At 35.0% G+C, this 13,641-nt stretch overlaps 1 protein-coding gene and 1 long non-coding RNA gene across 7 annotated transcripts in view; one reads left to right on the forward strand and one right to left on the reverse strand.

The window, feature by feature from the left end:
- Nucleotides 1–13,641, reverse strand: part of LOC140631854 (uncharacterized) — a 74,132-nt gene that overhangs the window by 10,523 nt on the left and 49,968 nt on the right. For 2 of the 5 annotated variants that reach the window (XR_012029371.1, XR_012029375.1), the window contains one exon: nucleotides 1,082–1,317. The exons of 2 other annotated variants lie outside the window; for them this stretch is intronic. This is a non-coding gene — a long non-coding RNA (uncharacterized lncRNA). Of the gene's footprint in view, nucleotides 1–1,081; nucleotides 1,318–13,641 lie in introns of those variants that run through there. One more of the 5 variants, XR_012029370.1, reaches the window with a different exon arrangement.
- Nucleotides 1–13,641, forward strand: part of UBE2D1 (ubiquitin conjugating enzyme E2 D1) — a 31,097-nt gene that overhangs the window by 451 nt on the left and 17,005 nt on the right. The gene's annotated exons all lie outside the window — the stretch shown is intronic.

The following is a 13,641-nucleotide window of genomic DNA, read 5'->3' on the forward strand; positions in this document are numbered from 1 at the left end:
CGGACTTGGAGGCGGGGGCCCCGCTGTGAGCTCGCGCCGGAGCTGCTCCGGGAGTCCCTGGGTGGAGATCCTCCTCCGGCTCCAGACCTTCCCAAAATCTGTTCTTCACCGTAACAACTGGATTTTGCCCTGCACTGGTCTAGTTGTGGCCCCTGTCATGCTGTGTTTTCTCCATGCCGTTTCTTAAGCCCTTTCTTTTATGTTCTTGCTTCCCCGGGCTCCCGGAGAGGGCAAGGAAGGTGTGGTGGGCCTGCAGCCTTTCTCCTCGGTGCGGTGGGTTTTTTCTTGTCCTCTGCGTTTGGCTTCTGCTCAGATCCCCGAACGGGCTGGAAAAGCCCATTTGGGGCCCAGAAGCCAGGAGAAGCCTCTTGTGTCTTCTATTTTGGTGCCTCTTCTGCTGCCACTTCAGGTCACATAGCTGTAGTGAAAACATAGTTGCTGATACACAACAAGATGACCTCCTGGCTGTGATTCATCGTGAGTCAAGCCAAACAGGTTTTTTTTCCCCTCATGATAAACTTACATATAAAGTTCGAGACACAACAGAAACTGCCACAATTTAAGTTGTTTGATGCTTTGACACATGAGTATAGAATGAGGAGGAAATGTATATATTCATTCAACAAATATTTATCCATCCCAAAGGATTGCCTTCTCTTGCATAATACTGTATTGCTACTGTTTCAGATGTGAACATCTTACAAAATTGAGGTTGGGGCTTTTTTTTTTTTTTTTCTGTTCACTTTTATTTCTTGTTGGGTTATGGGTCTGTTCACTGACACAAGTTTTAAAAAGGTTTATAGTTATATGGAGAACGTTGAGAATTTTTTTTTTTTATTTTTTATTTATGATAGTCACAGAGAGAGAAAGAGAGAGAGGCAGAGACATAGGCAGAGGGAGAAGCAGGCTCCGTGCACCGGGAGCCTGATGTGGGATTTGATCCTGGGTCTCCAGGATCGCGCCCTGGGCCAAAGGCAGGCGCCAAACCGCTGCGCCACCCAGGGATCCCGAGAATTTATTTTTAAATGGGGAGGTGTTTCAGCAAGTTAAGCCAATAACAGACAGCTGTCTCATAAATAATTTTGGGAAGAAATCAATGCTACAGAAAATATTTATTAACCTTTTAAGGCATGAACTGATGGAAATATATACATTGTGTTCTCTGTCAGTACTGGTGTCATCTTCTGGTACAGAGGACAGCAACTTCCAGGTCCAGCCTTTTTTTGTTGTTTTTCTTCAAACATTGAATTTGTAGAATCCTGGTTTTTGTGTGTGTGCGTATAACATTTGAGGGTCTTCTCACTATAAAACATAAAGCTAACAATCCCCAATTATTGATTGTTTTCTGATTTGAAGATAATGCAATTACACATTCAAAATTACCCTAATTTTGAAGCCCTAATCAGCATCTTTGCCATACCTGGTATGCTTATTAATAATATGTAATCTTGGCTTACATTTGATTTGAAAAATACACATGTTCCAAAGAAGTTTTAAAACTCCATTTCCTTCTTTCCTACTTGGGAGAATTCTTCACAAGACTTGGCTTATAAAATAGGTTTTAAATAATGTAGAATTTGTCCACAGTAAGTAGGCATTCAAAGAAAATGGACACTATTTGTAAATACTTTGCTGGGCAGTTGTCAGTCATCATGCTGAACCAATGTATTTGGCTTATATCTATAATCTGGAATACACTCAAGTCATATTTTTATTAGCTGTTATTATTAGTTTATAACAGAATTGTCTGGTAAGAAAAAAAAATCACATAGAATTGATTTAGGCCTGTAACAAATTGATACGTTGGAGAATAAATTGAGGATCCCATAACATCCGATCTCTGTATGCCAGTCTTTGGCTTTCCTTTTCTGTTATCAGAAAAGTTGACTTGCACAAATCTCCTTTCCACTAATCACATGTTCATATCATTCCTTCAAACTTTAAGGAATGTTATTTTGTTTGATTCTCCACTTCTACTTTTCACACCTTCTTGATTAAAAGCCAATTCCAAGTAAGGTATGCTGTTTGCCTTATGAACAAAGTCTTCTTTGGTATCATTGGTATATAAATTCGTATCTGAATCCTGCGTATTCCAAGGAAAGAAGATACATATTAACTTTTGGCCCTTTTTTTTAAATATATTAAAATAACTGTCAGATACCTTCCAGGTCACTGGGTTGTGCATTTCTTGTACCTAAAGTGTCAGACCTTAAAGCTGTGAGGAACCTCAGAGAATTGCAGTTTGGAGTTGAGTGGAGGGCAGGGGCAGGGGGCCAGCTTCCAGGGTAGTGTATCAGAAATAACTGTGGGACATTTTCAGACTGTCCCCACTGCTGCAAATGGAGAGATAGGGAATCCCCCAGATGGACTGGAGTGGAAAGAAGGTTGAGAACCACTGATGCTGTAGTCCATTCTTATTCAAAGAAGGAACCTGAGGCCTGGAGTGAAGGAGTGCTTTGTCCAAGTTAATCTCTGAAGAAGTCACTTGACATATTTAAGAAAGTCTTAAAAAGTTTGTGACTTCACATTTTTCACTTCATATGAAAAGGTTAAAGATGACTGAATTAAAATTATATTTATATACAAAGCATGTAGATACCAGTGCTTAAAATCGATTTTATTTTTTTATTTTTTATACTAGAGTATGCTAAATGATTTAATACTCTTATTTAGACATCCAGTGTCAGTTTTGCATTTCAGCTCATAAATTTACACACCCATGCCCTATTTTTAGATACAGGGAAGATGTTATCACAGTCACCTAAATTACTAAAGGGAAAAGTTCAAACAAAGTCTGAGGAGAGACACCTAAAATATGTTTGAAAAAAGAGGATAGTTTTTCAGATGGGCATCTTTTATTTTCTAGAATTATTTTTAAATGTTTCTTTTATCAGTGCTATTTTTAGTCCTTGATAAACTTGTTTTGGAAATCACTTTTAAAATTATGAATGTTGTATCATAATACTGAATGTTTTGAAAACCAGGGGAAAAAAAAGGAGATCCTAATATAGTCATTAGGATCAATGATACAATATATCATTTGTATATTTACTTCTAGATTTTTAAAATTTGATAAATTGAAGTAATGATCATTATACTAACATGTTATGATAGGCTTTATTGCCTTTTTGGTCTTTTGAAAAGTGAAACAAGCATTTTGTTTTATAAATATAGCAAGACAGATAACTATTCCTTAGTGTACAGTTCTGTCCTCAAAATGGAATATTTGCTTTTTTAATAATCAATTTGACTTAAATATATATAGATAAACAGATTACAGTACAACTTTATAAATGTTTTGAGCTGCTGAATTTTTTGATTTGTACAATTCCACATTAAACTCTTTACATCAGTCTAGAAAACCTTAAGGATACTTAAGAAAATAACCCAGCTCTCTGTGGATAGAGCATCAAAGAGAAGAAGATCCGGTTTTTATTTCTGGCTCTGTGACTTAACTAGCTTGTTTCTCTATACATACAATGATACTGCACTAAGTACATCCAGCATGTGTAATATGTACTAGTTACTCTATGAAAGATGCTATTCTAAGTGTCTGACATATATTAATTGATTTAGTCCTTAGTGGGCCCAAGAGGTAGAAATGATTGTTATCCCCATTTTATAGATGATGAAACTAAGACACAGAAATGTTGGGTAATGTACCAGAATCATGTATCTAGTAAGTGGCAGTGCTGGAATTTGAAACCAGATAGCTGGCTTCAAATTCCATGCTCTTAACCATTTTAGTACGTGGCTTTTCTTATCCAAATGGACTCATATCTATTGTATTTAAATTGATAGACCTATAGAGTCAAATGAGTTTATGGATATTAGTGCTTTGCCAACTGGACAGTTCTATACACATGTAAAGTGGTATTATAATTAAGACTTTGGCATATTTAATCATGGGTCACTCAGTGTGTTGATTGTGCATTGTAAATCTCTGCTCTGAAGTAATGTACACTGGATCGTTAAACATGGTAAATGAATGATACAGTTTTGTTTATTTTTGTTCTATCACTTAAGATTTCTCCCCTTCAAAAGGATTTAGAAAAATTGTAATTTAGAAATGTTCTGTCAAAGTATCATTTCATTGTGATGTTTTCTTTTGAGAAAACTATGAATTAATACAGCTATTTAGTTCTTCTAGTGGCTTTGAATAGCAGTCGACTGTTCAGATTGTACAAATGTTAGGAAGACTTGCAGATTACAAGATTATCTAAGATTCCAGATTGTTTCAGTAAAAAAAGATGTAACTTTAACAAAATTTTTTTAAAGGAAGAACACAATATTTATGCTTCATGGTAGATGAAGTGGTTTGCCTTGAGATGAAAGGAAGAAAGTGTTCTTTTTCTAACAAGCCACCGTGTGAATTTTTCTGCTTTTAAATCTTTGTAATTAAGCTTAATCTTCCTCCTTTTGCCCTGGTATCATGTATTTTTCCTTCTTCATCACAAGAGGTGTAAAAAAAAAAAAAAAAACAAGATAACCTATTGTAGTTTAAGAGTTCTGAGGTTCTTTCTTTGTGGAAATAGCATAGATCTAAATAAGGCCGTTTTTGCCTATTTTAGGAAGCCAAACACATATTATTATTATAAAAACCAACTTAGCAGGATGTGGGATTGCCCCCAGTATAGCATCCTTACTTGCTTTAGTTCCCTGAAATTTATATAGAAAACATATTTAATGAGTGCCAGTAATCAAAATAATAGAATGGATACTTTCCATCGAAACGGAATTAATGGTTATGTATAATGTATTAGCTCTCTTCCCTTCCCACTTCTTTTTAACAGTGGTTGAACTGATACTATGTTTAATTAAAAACAGGTATGGAGATACATGTTCTCTTAACCCTATGATGCTGGAATAAAAGATGTAGAGTATATAATCTAGATTTTTAGGGGATGGGAAAGATCCTCAGACCACCTCCGAACGTCTGTCTGAAGGCAAGACAGGTTCTATTTCTAGCCTGTCTTGGTCGAGAGATGGCCTCTTAGAAGCTTAGGTTCCTCTGCATTTTTCTGGTTCTAGGATGAATCTGTAAAGGTTTGAGTCACACACATTAGACAGTTTTAGAGGCTACTATGTTCCAGGAGTTGTCCTTAGTATGAGGAGGAAGCTACCATCCTGAAGCTTACAGTTTAGTGCTACCCATCCTCTCTCTGAATGTTTCTTCCACTTCTCTATTCATATTATTCTGGGGTTTTTTTGTGGCTCTTCTCCTTCAGTGATACCACATTGCTTATTAGATGCCCAGTCTGCCCTTTCAGATTTATGAAAGCCTTTCCAACAGAGATGAGGTTGGGGTATTGCTTCCTTCATCTTAAACTTCCTTAGTTGTACAAATAATGTGATGATTCTCAATCCAGGTGACCACCCTCCTTATGTGAGCAGAATTTGGATTTCTTTAGAGGGAACCAAACAGACCTGATGGCCTGGGCTCATTGTTCTCCAAACCAGTAAAACCCTGGCCTGTGTTTATGCTTCTCCCAAATGTTGATATGTTGTATTTTCATTTAAGTATTAAAAATGTTTTAAAAATTAAAAATATTTCCTAATTTCCCTTTTGATTCTTCTTGAACCCTTGAGTTATTTAGAAGTACATTATTTATTCTCCCAATATTTATGATTTACAGATAGCTCTCTGTTATTGATTTCTAAGTTAATTCCATTGTCCGTGAAGAACTTGTTATTTGACTCCTTTTAAATTTTTGGGACTTGGATAAATAAATAAATAAATAAATAAATAAATAAATAAATTTATTTATTTATTTATTTTTGGGACTTGTTTTATGGCCCAAAATATGGTCTGTATGTTTTACTTGCATAATAATGATGCCATTCAGGTGCTCAACATAGCTTTTGAATGAAAATGTTTAATAATTTCTAGGATTCATTTTGCCAGTTTCTGGTTGGTGTCTTTAGAGCCTAGGTTATTTCTAAGGAATGAATGCCAAACTAAGGTTTATACCTTCCCAGTGTCTTCCTGTATGTACTTTTATCAGCTTCCTGAACTGGGGTGATGAAACCAGTTTAGTGGGTCACAAACAGCATTTTAAAAAGTGAAATATAAAATATTAATGCTTTAGGTATAATAAGGTTAATACTGTTTCATGAAACTTTTATATATTTATATCCCTCTGTGTATATGTGTACTCAGTTGTGATGTATGTAATCCTGGGTTATTTTGTTATGAATTGCTATAAGGAAAATTCAGAAATCACTGTTCCATAACATAAGATCCATAGAAAAAATAAATATTATAAAAAAATACATGCCACATGTCCATACATATATATATATATGCATGTATGTATGTATATGTAGAGAGAGCAAATGAACATATATACACACACAAACAGGTACACACACATACACGTAATGTCAAATGTTGTAGCCTTGGAAACAGATCTATTTGATAAAAACTCTCAGTGCTCATTGTTTTCTACTAAAAGTTGTAGCTTTTTACAGTGATTGATTTACACCACAATATTCAAGAATAGTTCTGGGTGATACAAAGACTAATTGACTTATTCTGTGAAGACTTACTAAGTTCCTACCATATACCAGTTATATGGGATAGAAATGTAAGAAGTGATATTTAATGACAAATATTTGATAAATATTGAAAGATATGTTTGTCTTTTAAGTAGATTTTAAGAAATAGGCTGCTAGCTTTTATCATTTCATCTTTTTTCCTGAAGCATCGTCTTTCTTGATTACTCTGAAGTAAATGGTAGCTTTTGATAATGTAGCATTGAAAATGCTGTGTGTTGTGTGTCAAAATTCTATTATGCATTTTGAAAAGTTGTACATAATTTCCAATCATGTTTTTCTTGCCTCTCAGTGTCTTTGATCACAAACACTCCTCCTTATAGCTTACAGAGTAGTGTTCATTTCTAACCTTTTATAAAATATAAGCTCACAGGAAAAGATAAAAAGAATGCCTTTTCATTCCCTTACTCCTCACACTTTTGTTTCTCTTGAGCACAGCTGAAACTGTGCAAATGGCCTTAATTCGAGTGCTGGAGCATTGTTGGCTCCAATGTTGATTGAGAATAATGGGCTCTAGTTACTACAGCCTTGAGGTGAGTATTGTTTTGGTCCCGGAGAGTGCTGGAGTGGAAGTCAGATGGTCTGAGCCTTTGTTCAAGCTTTGGCTTTGTGACCTTGGCCAAGAAACTCATAGTTTTTAATTTTTAATTTTCTTTATGTAGAAGTGTTATGCCTTGAACTAGATAATTTCTGTGGTCCTTTCTGATTTATAATTTTAGGCACCCCTAAATAATGTTATTTGCTTTTTGTTTTGTTCAACTAACAGTAAAAATGGTTACGAAAACAAATATTGAGCAGTGGCAGTGCTCTGCTGCTATATGAAACTTGAATTAAAATTCTATTTACTTTGAGATGTCAGAATTGAAATAAATGTTGGCATCTTAATGTATAAGATTAATGAGTCTTTTAAGATGTCTTACTCTTTGATTAAGAAGCAGTTATTTGTGATGCAAATAAGATATATTTCTGTTTTTGTAGCAGTATCATAACAAGCTTTTCTGATTCCATTTAGCCTCCATCTGTTTCACAGGTGTCTTTATACTTTAAAGACTGTTTTATCCACATATTTAGAAAACTGCCTTATACAACTACCTTACATTTAGTAGATTTTTTTGAATTCTAGTTAATGCATTTATGCAGCACCTTCTGTATGTAAGGCATATACAAAATGAAATGAGAAATATGGAAAAGTGATATAAAACCAGTATTATCTAAGAAATTTAAAACTATTAAGGGTAAGGAAAGTACCATAAGAAAAATATAACGCACTTTGAACAGAAAGAGTCAAAAGTAGGAAAGGCCAAATTTCATTGGGAAGATCAGGAAAAATTCTATGGAGAAGATGAAATTGGATATAGGTTTGGAAGAAAGCGCAGCATTTTTTAAAGACAGGATTTATAAAGGAAAGTACAGAATTGAAGGTACCAGAAAGTACTTGTCTTGTTTAGGAATGAACAGATAGTCCTGCTTTTAGGAAGTATTTGGGGGAATAGTAGACATAAAAGTTCATACTGTGGAGGGCCTTGAAGATCCATATTGAGAAATGTGTCCTTAATGCAGAAGTTTGAGGAAGCCGTTAAAGTTTTTTGAGTTAAGGAAGTAATGTTCTTAATCATATTTTTAGGTATGCATTCTTGCCCTCATAGAATATAAGAATGTTTACCATTTGTGATTACAAATCTGATGAATGTCATGAAAAGGGGAGTATAGAGTACTCTGGGAAGATCCTGGACCCTTTGAAGGGTTCAAGGAAAACCTTAAGAAAATGTTTAAGATGAGACATAAAGGTAAAAGTAGATAAAGCCAGTGAGTGTGGGGGGTGGGGTTGGGGAGGAGGTGCTTAGTAGTCTTCTATTGAAAAGGAAACTAGGGACAAGATAGCATTTTGGGGACTTTAAGTTATGACTGGTACAGAGAGTATTGGAAGAAAATGATTGCAGATACAAGGCAAGAGAGAAGGAGTCAGATGCTAGAACCATGATGATGATAAGCCATTGTAAGGAATTAAAATTTTTCTGTTAAGGCTAATAAGAAATATTGAAAGCATTTGATATGGTACTTTGAGAAGATGATTTTGAATACAATGTCTTGGTAGAGAAATAGGACAAGTCAGTGAAGACATTGCATTTATTCAAGTGAGATCCAAAGAGGGTCTGACTAGGATGGTAGCAGAGGACAGTTGGAAAGAGGGTTATGTGAGAAAAATTCTAAGGTGTTTCGACCACCTGGCGTTTTTTAATTGGTCTGACCCACACATGTCTACCTCTGCTTGGCCTTTCAAATCAGATCTCTGAGGCTCAATAGTCAAGGCAGTCTCTTCAGAATCCTTCTACCCAGTCTGTTCTCAGATACTTCAATAGTGTCTTCCTAGTTCGAACGTTTGGCTTCTGGAAGTGTCTCTTTTTGCTTCTCTCAGACTTTTTTGCCCTTTGGGCCTCAGTTTTTCTATATCCTGGAACTGTTCGAGTTGGAGAAATTTGGACATTCTAAACAACTTGGTACTGATTAATGTGAGGAGGTAGAAGGGTAGGGTGGGACATGAAGGGAAGAAGGAATCACATGGTGATTCTAAGGTTTAGAGTTTGGATTACTGGAAAAAAGTATATTTTTATCATAATACTTCATAAAATAGATGAAACACAATTTTTACTGGGATACTTTGGGTTTGTCTAAGATACATTCTTACTTATATACTTCCTATGATGGAAATATATATAAAGGAGGTGACCAGAAGTCTTCTCTTTAAGAGGAAGCTATGTTTTAAACTAGAGGCAAGATAGTATTTTGGGAAATTGAAAGTCATTACAGCTGCTTAAAACACTGGGGAAAAGTGGTTGCAGATCTGAGACATTGGGTAAATAATGTCCCTAATCTTGACCTCAAATGTTTATTCTAAATTGTATTCTTTATAGCTCTGATTCAAAAATACTATTTTGATGCAACAAAGTCAGTGGCGTCATGGCTTTCTTCATCTTCTTTTGTGTAGAATTTAGCTGCATTATTATTATTATTATTAATTTATTTTTTAATAGCCTTTACCAGAGATGTCTAATCCAAAGAGGTGGTGAAGCAGCTAGGACCAGTTTGTTGAAGTGAATTTGGTTCCTATAACTTGATTAATTGGATATTATCAGCATTTTGAAGCCTTCCAGGAAGAATCTACATGGTTAAAAATAAAGCTGTTCTTTAATTCAAGGGCTTAAAGAGGTTCTGTATTTGGAGACCTTTCTGACAATTGTTTGATATCTCTCTATTGGAATAGCTCTAGTCAGCTGGATAAGGAGATCAGAGTCTGAACTGTAAGCCCATGAAATGTTTACAGATAAACCAAATATAGCTCATATATCCCTTTAGAGACAACATCAAAAATGCAATCCAGTAACAATCACTGTCTTGTTTTAGGAGTTTTGAGGTAAAGATGATTGTGTCACATAAATTAATTGTCTGTTGAGCCAGGATTTTTGAAATAATGCTTTCATATGCTTTGGATTCAGTAATTTAGATTTTTGACTGTAAATCAGTCCCTATTCACAGGCAGTTTAATGTCCTTCACACATCCAGTGGAGTATATATTATATCTGTTATAGAGATTTAGACCGTCTGAATGTTGAAGCTAGAGAACAGCGAAGCATTTTTCAGCCTGGTCAGCATAATTTTTTAGAGAGTATTTACTGCATAGTGTCTAGGTGTGGTGGTAAATAAGGCAGCTCTGACTTGTTAGTTTTCATTCTCTACTGTTGAGATTGGACTGTTACCCTTCTGGGAGTTGAGAGATTAATGCAGGCCTCTCTTCTCTTACATTCCCTTCTTTGTTTCCTTTTATTTGCTTACTTTCTTTGAATTAGGCTACCTCATCTACTTTTAGATTTTAAGTTCCCTAGAGGCAGGGTCTGTGTCTAGGTTGGTTTTAGGGAGAACACTCAGCATATTGTGGGGGAGTTATAAACATACCATCTGTGCCAATTTAAAATTCAGTTTTAGATCTCTTAGTACTTTCCTTTGTGTCTATTTGATTATAGAAATCTGAACTAGAATAGAGGTGCTTAGCCATGTAAAGCTATATAAATACATTAAGTATACATTTTTGTGGACTTACAATGCTTCTATAGTTCCAGTCAAAATATAGGATAATATCTTGTAACCTACCTTTCATTACTATATCTTATACTTTTATTTATTTTTTGTAAAGATTTTATTCATTTACTCATGAGAGACACAGAGAGACAGACAGAGAGAGACAGACACAGGCAGAGAGAGAAGTAGGCTCCATGCAAGGATCCCGACGCGGGACTCCATCCTGGGACTCTAGGATCACAACCTGAGCCAAAGGCAGGCGCCAAATCACTGAGCCACCCAGGGATCCCCTATGTCTTATACTTTTATTTTGAAATTTAAATACCCTAGTTCTTTTTTTATATGAGTATTAACCACATTAGAATAGAAAATTGTTTTGTCTGGGGCATACTTTAATCAGTTTGATGATACTTATTGCCTGATCTGTGTTTAGGTGTAAGGTTGGTTTGTTTTAATCTTACTTTGTCTCAAAGGAGAAGGACATTGGATCAACTATGTATTTCAATTTTCGATTTTAAAAGTGACTGAAAATGAAATATACATTATGCACACACAGTGTGTCTACTATAATGAATTCTTTTCATATATGGATTTATAACTAGCCTCACTGTTTGTTAGGCATCTGGTATCTTACAGGATTTCTACATTTTTCTGTTAAGTATGTTCCTGGCAGTAAACTTGCTGGGTCATTGAGTATTCTAGTATTCACCTTTGGTAGTGAATGTCAAACTTTCCCTCATCCACCAGCAGCATGAGAGTTCCAATTGCATCACATTTTTGCCAACACTTACACTTTTTTCTGGCTTTTTCATTTTAACCATTCTGTTGGGTTTTTAGTGGCATAGCATTTTGGTTTTAATTACATTTCCTTGATGCCTAATGAAACTGAGCTCCTTTTCATTTGTATATTGGCCACTTGTATAGTCTCTCTCTTTTTCTTTCTTTTTTTTTATGGTAGCATCTTTTATAAAATGTCTATTCAAGTCTGTCTTTTAAAAATTGATCTATAGATAAAGTTTTTACATATTTGGTATGGGTCTTTTGTCAGATATATGTATTGCAAATATTTTCTCCTATTTGATGGCTTGCTTGCCTTTTAACACTTCTAGTGTGTCTTTCAATGAACAAGTGTTCTTGATCTTAGTCAAGTGCAAATTTTTCATTTTTTCTCGTATGGGTAGTGCTCCTCCAAGGTCATGAAGTCATTTTGTGTTTTCTTTTAAAAAACGTTTATTTAAAAATAAAAATAAAACCTTAAAAAAACATATAGAAGTGTTATTTTATCCTTCATATTTAAGCCTATGATCTATGTAGAATTGATTTTTGGATAAGATTTGAGGTGGGGAGGTCCAGGTTTATTAATTTTTTTAACCATATGGATACCCAAATGACCATCTATTGAAAAAAAATTTTCTTTTCCTCCACTAGAATGCCACTGACTTCACTTTTAATTTTTGAATGCTAAGTTTGCCATTGTTTTCATTCCATTTGCAATGCATTGACAAAATAAGTGCTCACGGTCCGACTCAGATGTCAAACACCATCACTTTTGCTTCCTCATCAGAAGTGCTATTTGTTTATCAAAAACAGTGATAATCCTATTGTCCATTTCTTTAATGTGCAACTAACTGTCCACAGTGAAGCTTTGTAGAGCCCTAGGGAAGCACACCATTGAAGTATGTGAAAGATATCCTCTGGATTTGGCTTATGCCCTGTGTGGCAAAATGCAGCAGCCCTGACTGCTACTTGTAATAACTAGCAAATACAAAAGAAAAAAGAAACAACAAAAAAATTAACTTTTCTGTGCTCTAGCAATCCACTTTTTTGCAAATAAGGGTTACTTATATTTAAGTACAGTATTGTAGAGTGCCACAGGTTTAAAGGGTTGGGGTAGGAAGTATCTCTGAGGCAAAATATGTGGCTTTTTAGAATTTACTAGATCTTATAACCTTTTTTTTAATGTTTCATATTGTGTGTGTGTTTTTAAAGATTTATTTATGAGAGACATAGAAAGGCAGAGACATAGGCAAAGGGAGAAGCAGGTTCTTGTGGGGAGCCTGATGGTGGGACTCAATCTCAGGACCCTAGGATCATGACCCAAGTCAAAGGCAGACACTCAACTACTGAGCCACCCAGGTGCCCCAATATTTGTGTTTATTTTTTATTTGGAAGGTAATTTGGGTCAGTCAAGATATTTCATGCCAGTCCTTACTAGATCACACTTCTGTCCTAGGAAAAACTCTCTAGAACTCCTTAGAGTGTTCTAAATTTGAATAAATACATTCAGAAGGTGACCCTTGAAGTGTATAGCTATTCTTACAGGTATTTTCTTGGAGATACAATTACTTCTAAGTTTCTAAGAATCTAGAAGACCTCTTTCCTATACATTTTAAACTATATCTTATGAAATTATTTTTTTTCTGCAAATCAGTTCTCCTCAAATTTCATGTGTCAGTGTAATCATCAACAAATATGTTGGACCAGTGACTTAGGATTATTAGTGTCATAATTTGATACCACTACGTCTTTAAAACATTGGGAGGGTAGAGTTGGGATGAGAGTATAAAAACAGAGTCATGATCCCTATTAGAAAAGATATGGAAATGCTTAATAAACTTCTATAATTAGTCAACTGGTTAAATTGGTCATGGGACAAAAAAAAACCCAAAAACAAAAAAATTGTCTATGCCATGAACTGCAGCCCTGTTTCTGGACAGCTCTGTTACCACGGATTGCCAGTGTTTGGAAGATAACTTTCCTTTAAAACTGATCAACTCAGCACAAACTCCTAACTCCTCCTGGAAAAGCAACTAAAAGCTATATATCCTGACAGTAGGTCAGCAGCATCCTAAATAAACAGTAAGGGTGGAATATTTAGAGTTTTGAGGTCTTCTAAACCAGAAAAACCAAAACCAAAATTTGTAACTAGAATATTCTATGGCTTTGGCTACTTTGCTAGAATGTCATACATTCTGTAAATTGAAAATAATTGTGGCAGTAGCATGAGTTTTT

The sequence above is a fragment of the Canis lupus genome, chromosome 4 (genome assembly GCF_048164855.1).
Source record: "Canis lupus baileyi chromosome 4, mCanLup2.hap1, whole genome shotgun sequence".
In the NCBI taxonomy this organism is placed as follows: Eukaryota; Metazoa; Chordata; class Mammalia; order Carnivora; family Canidae; genus Canis; species Canis lupus.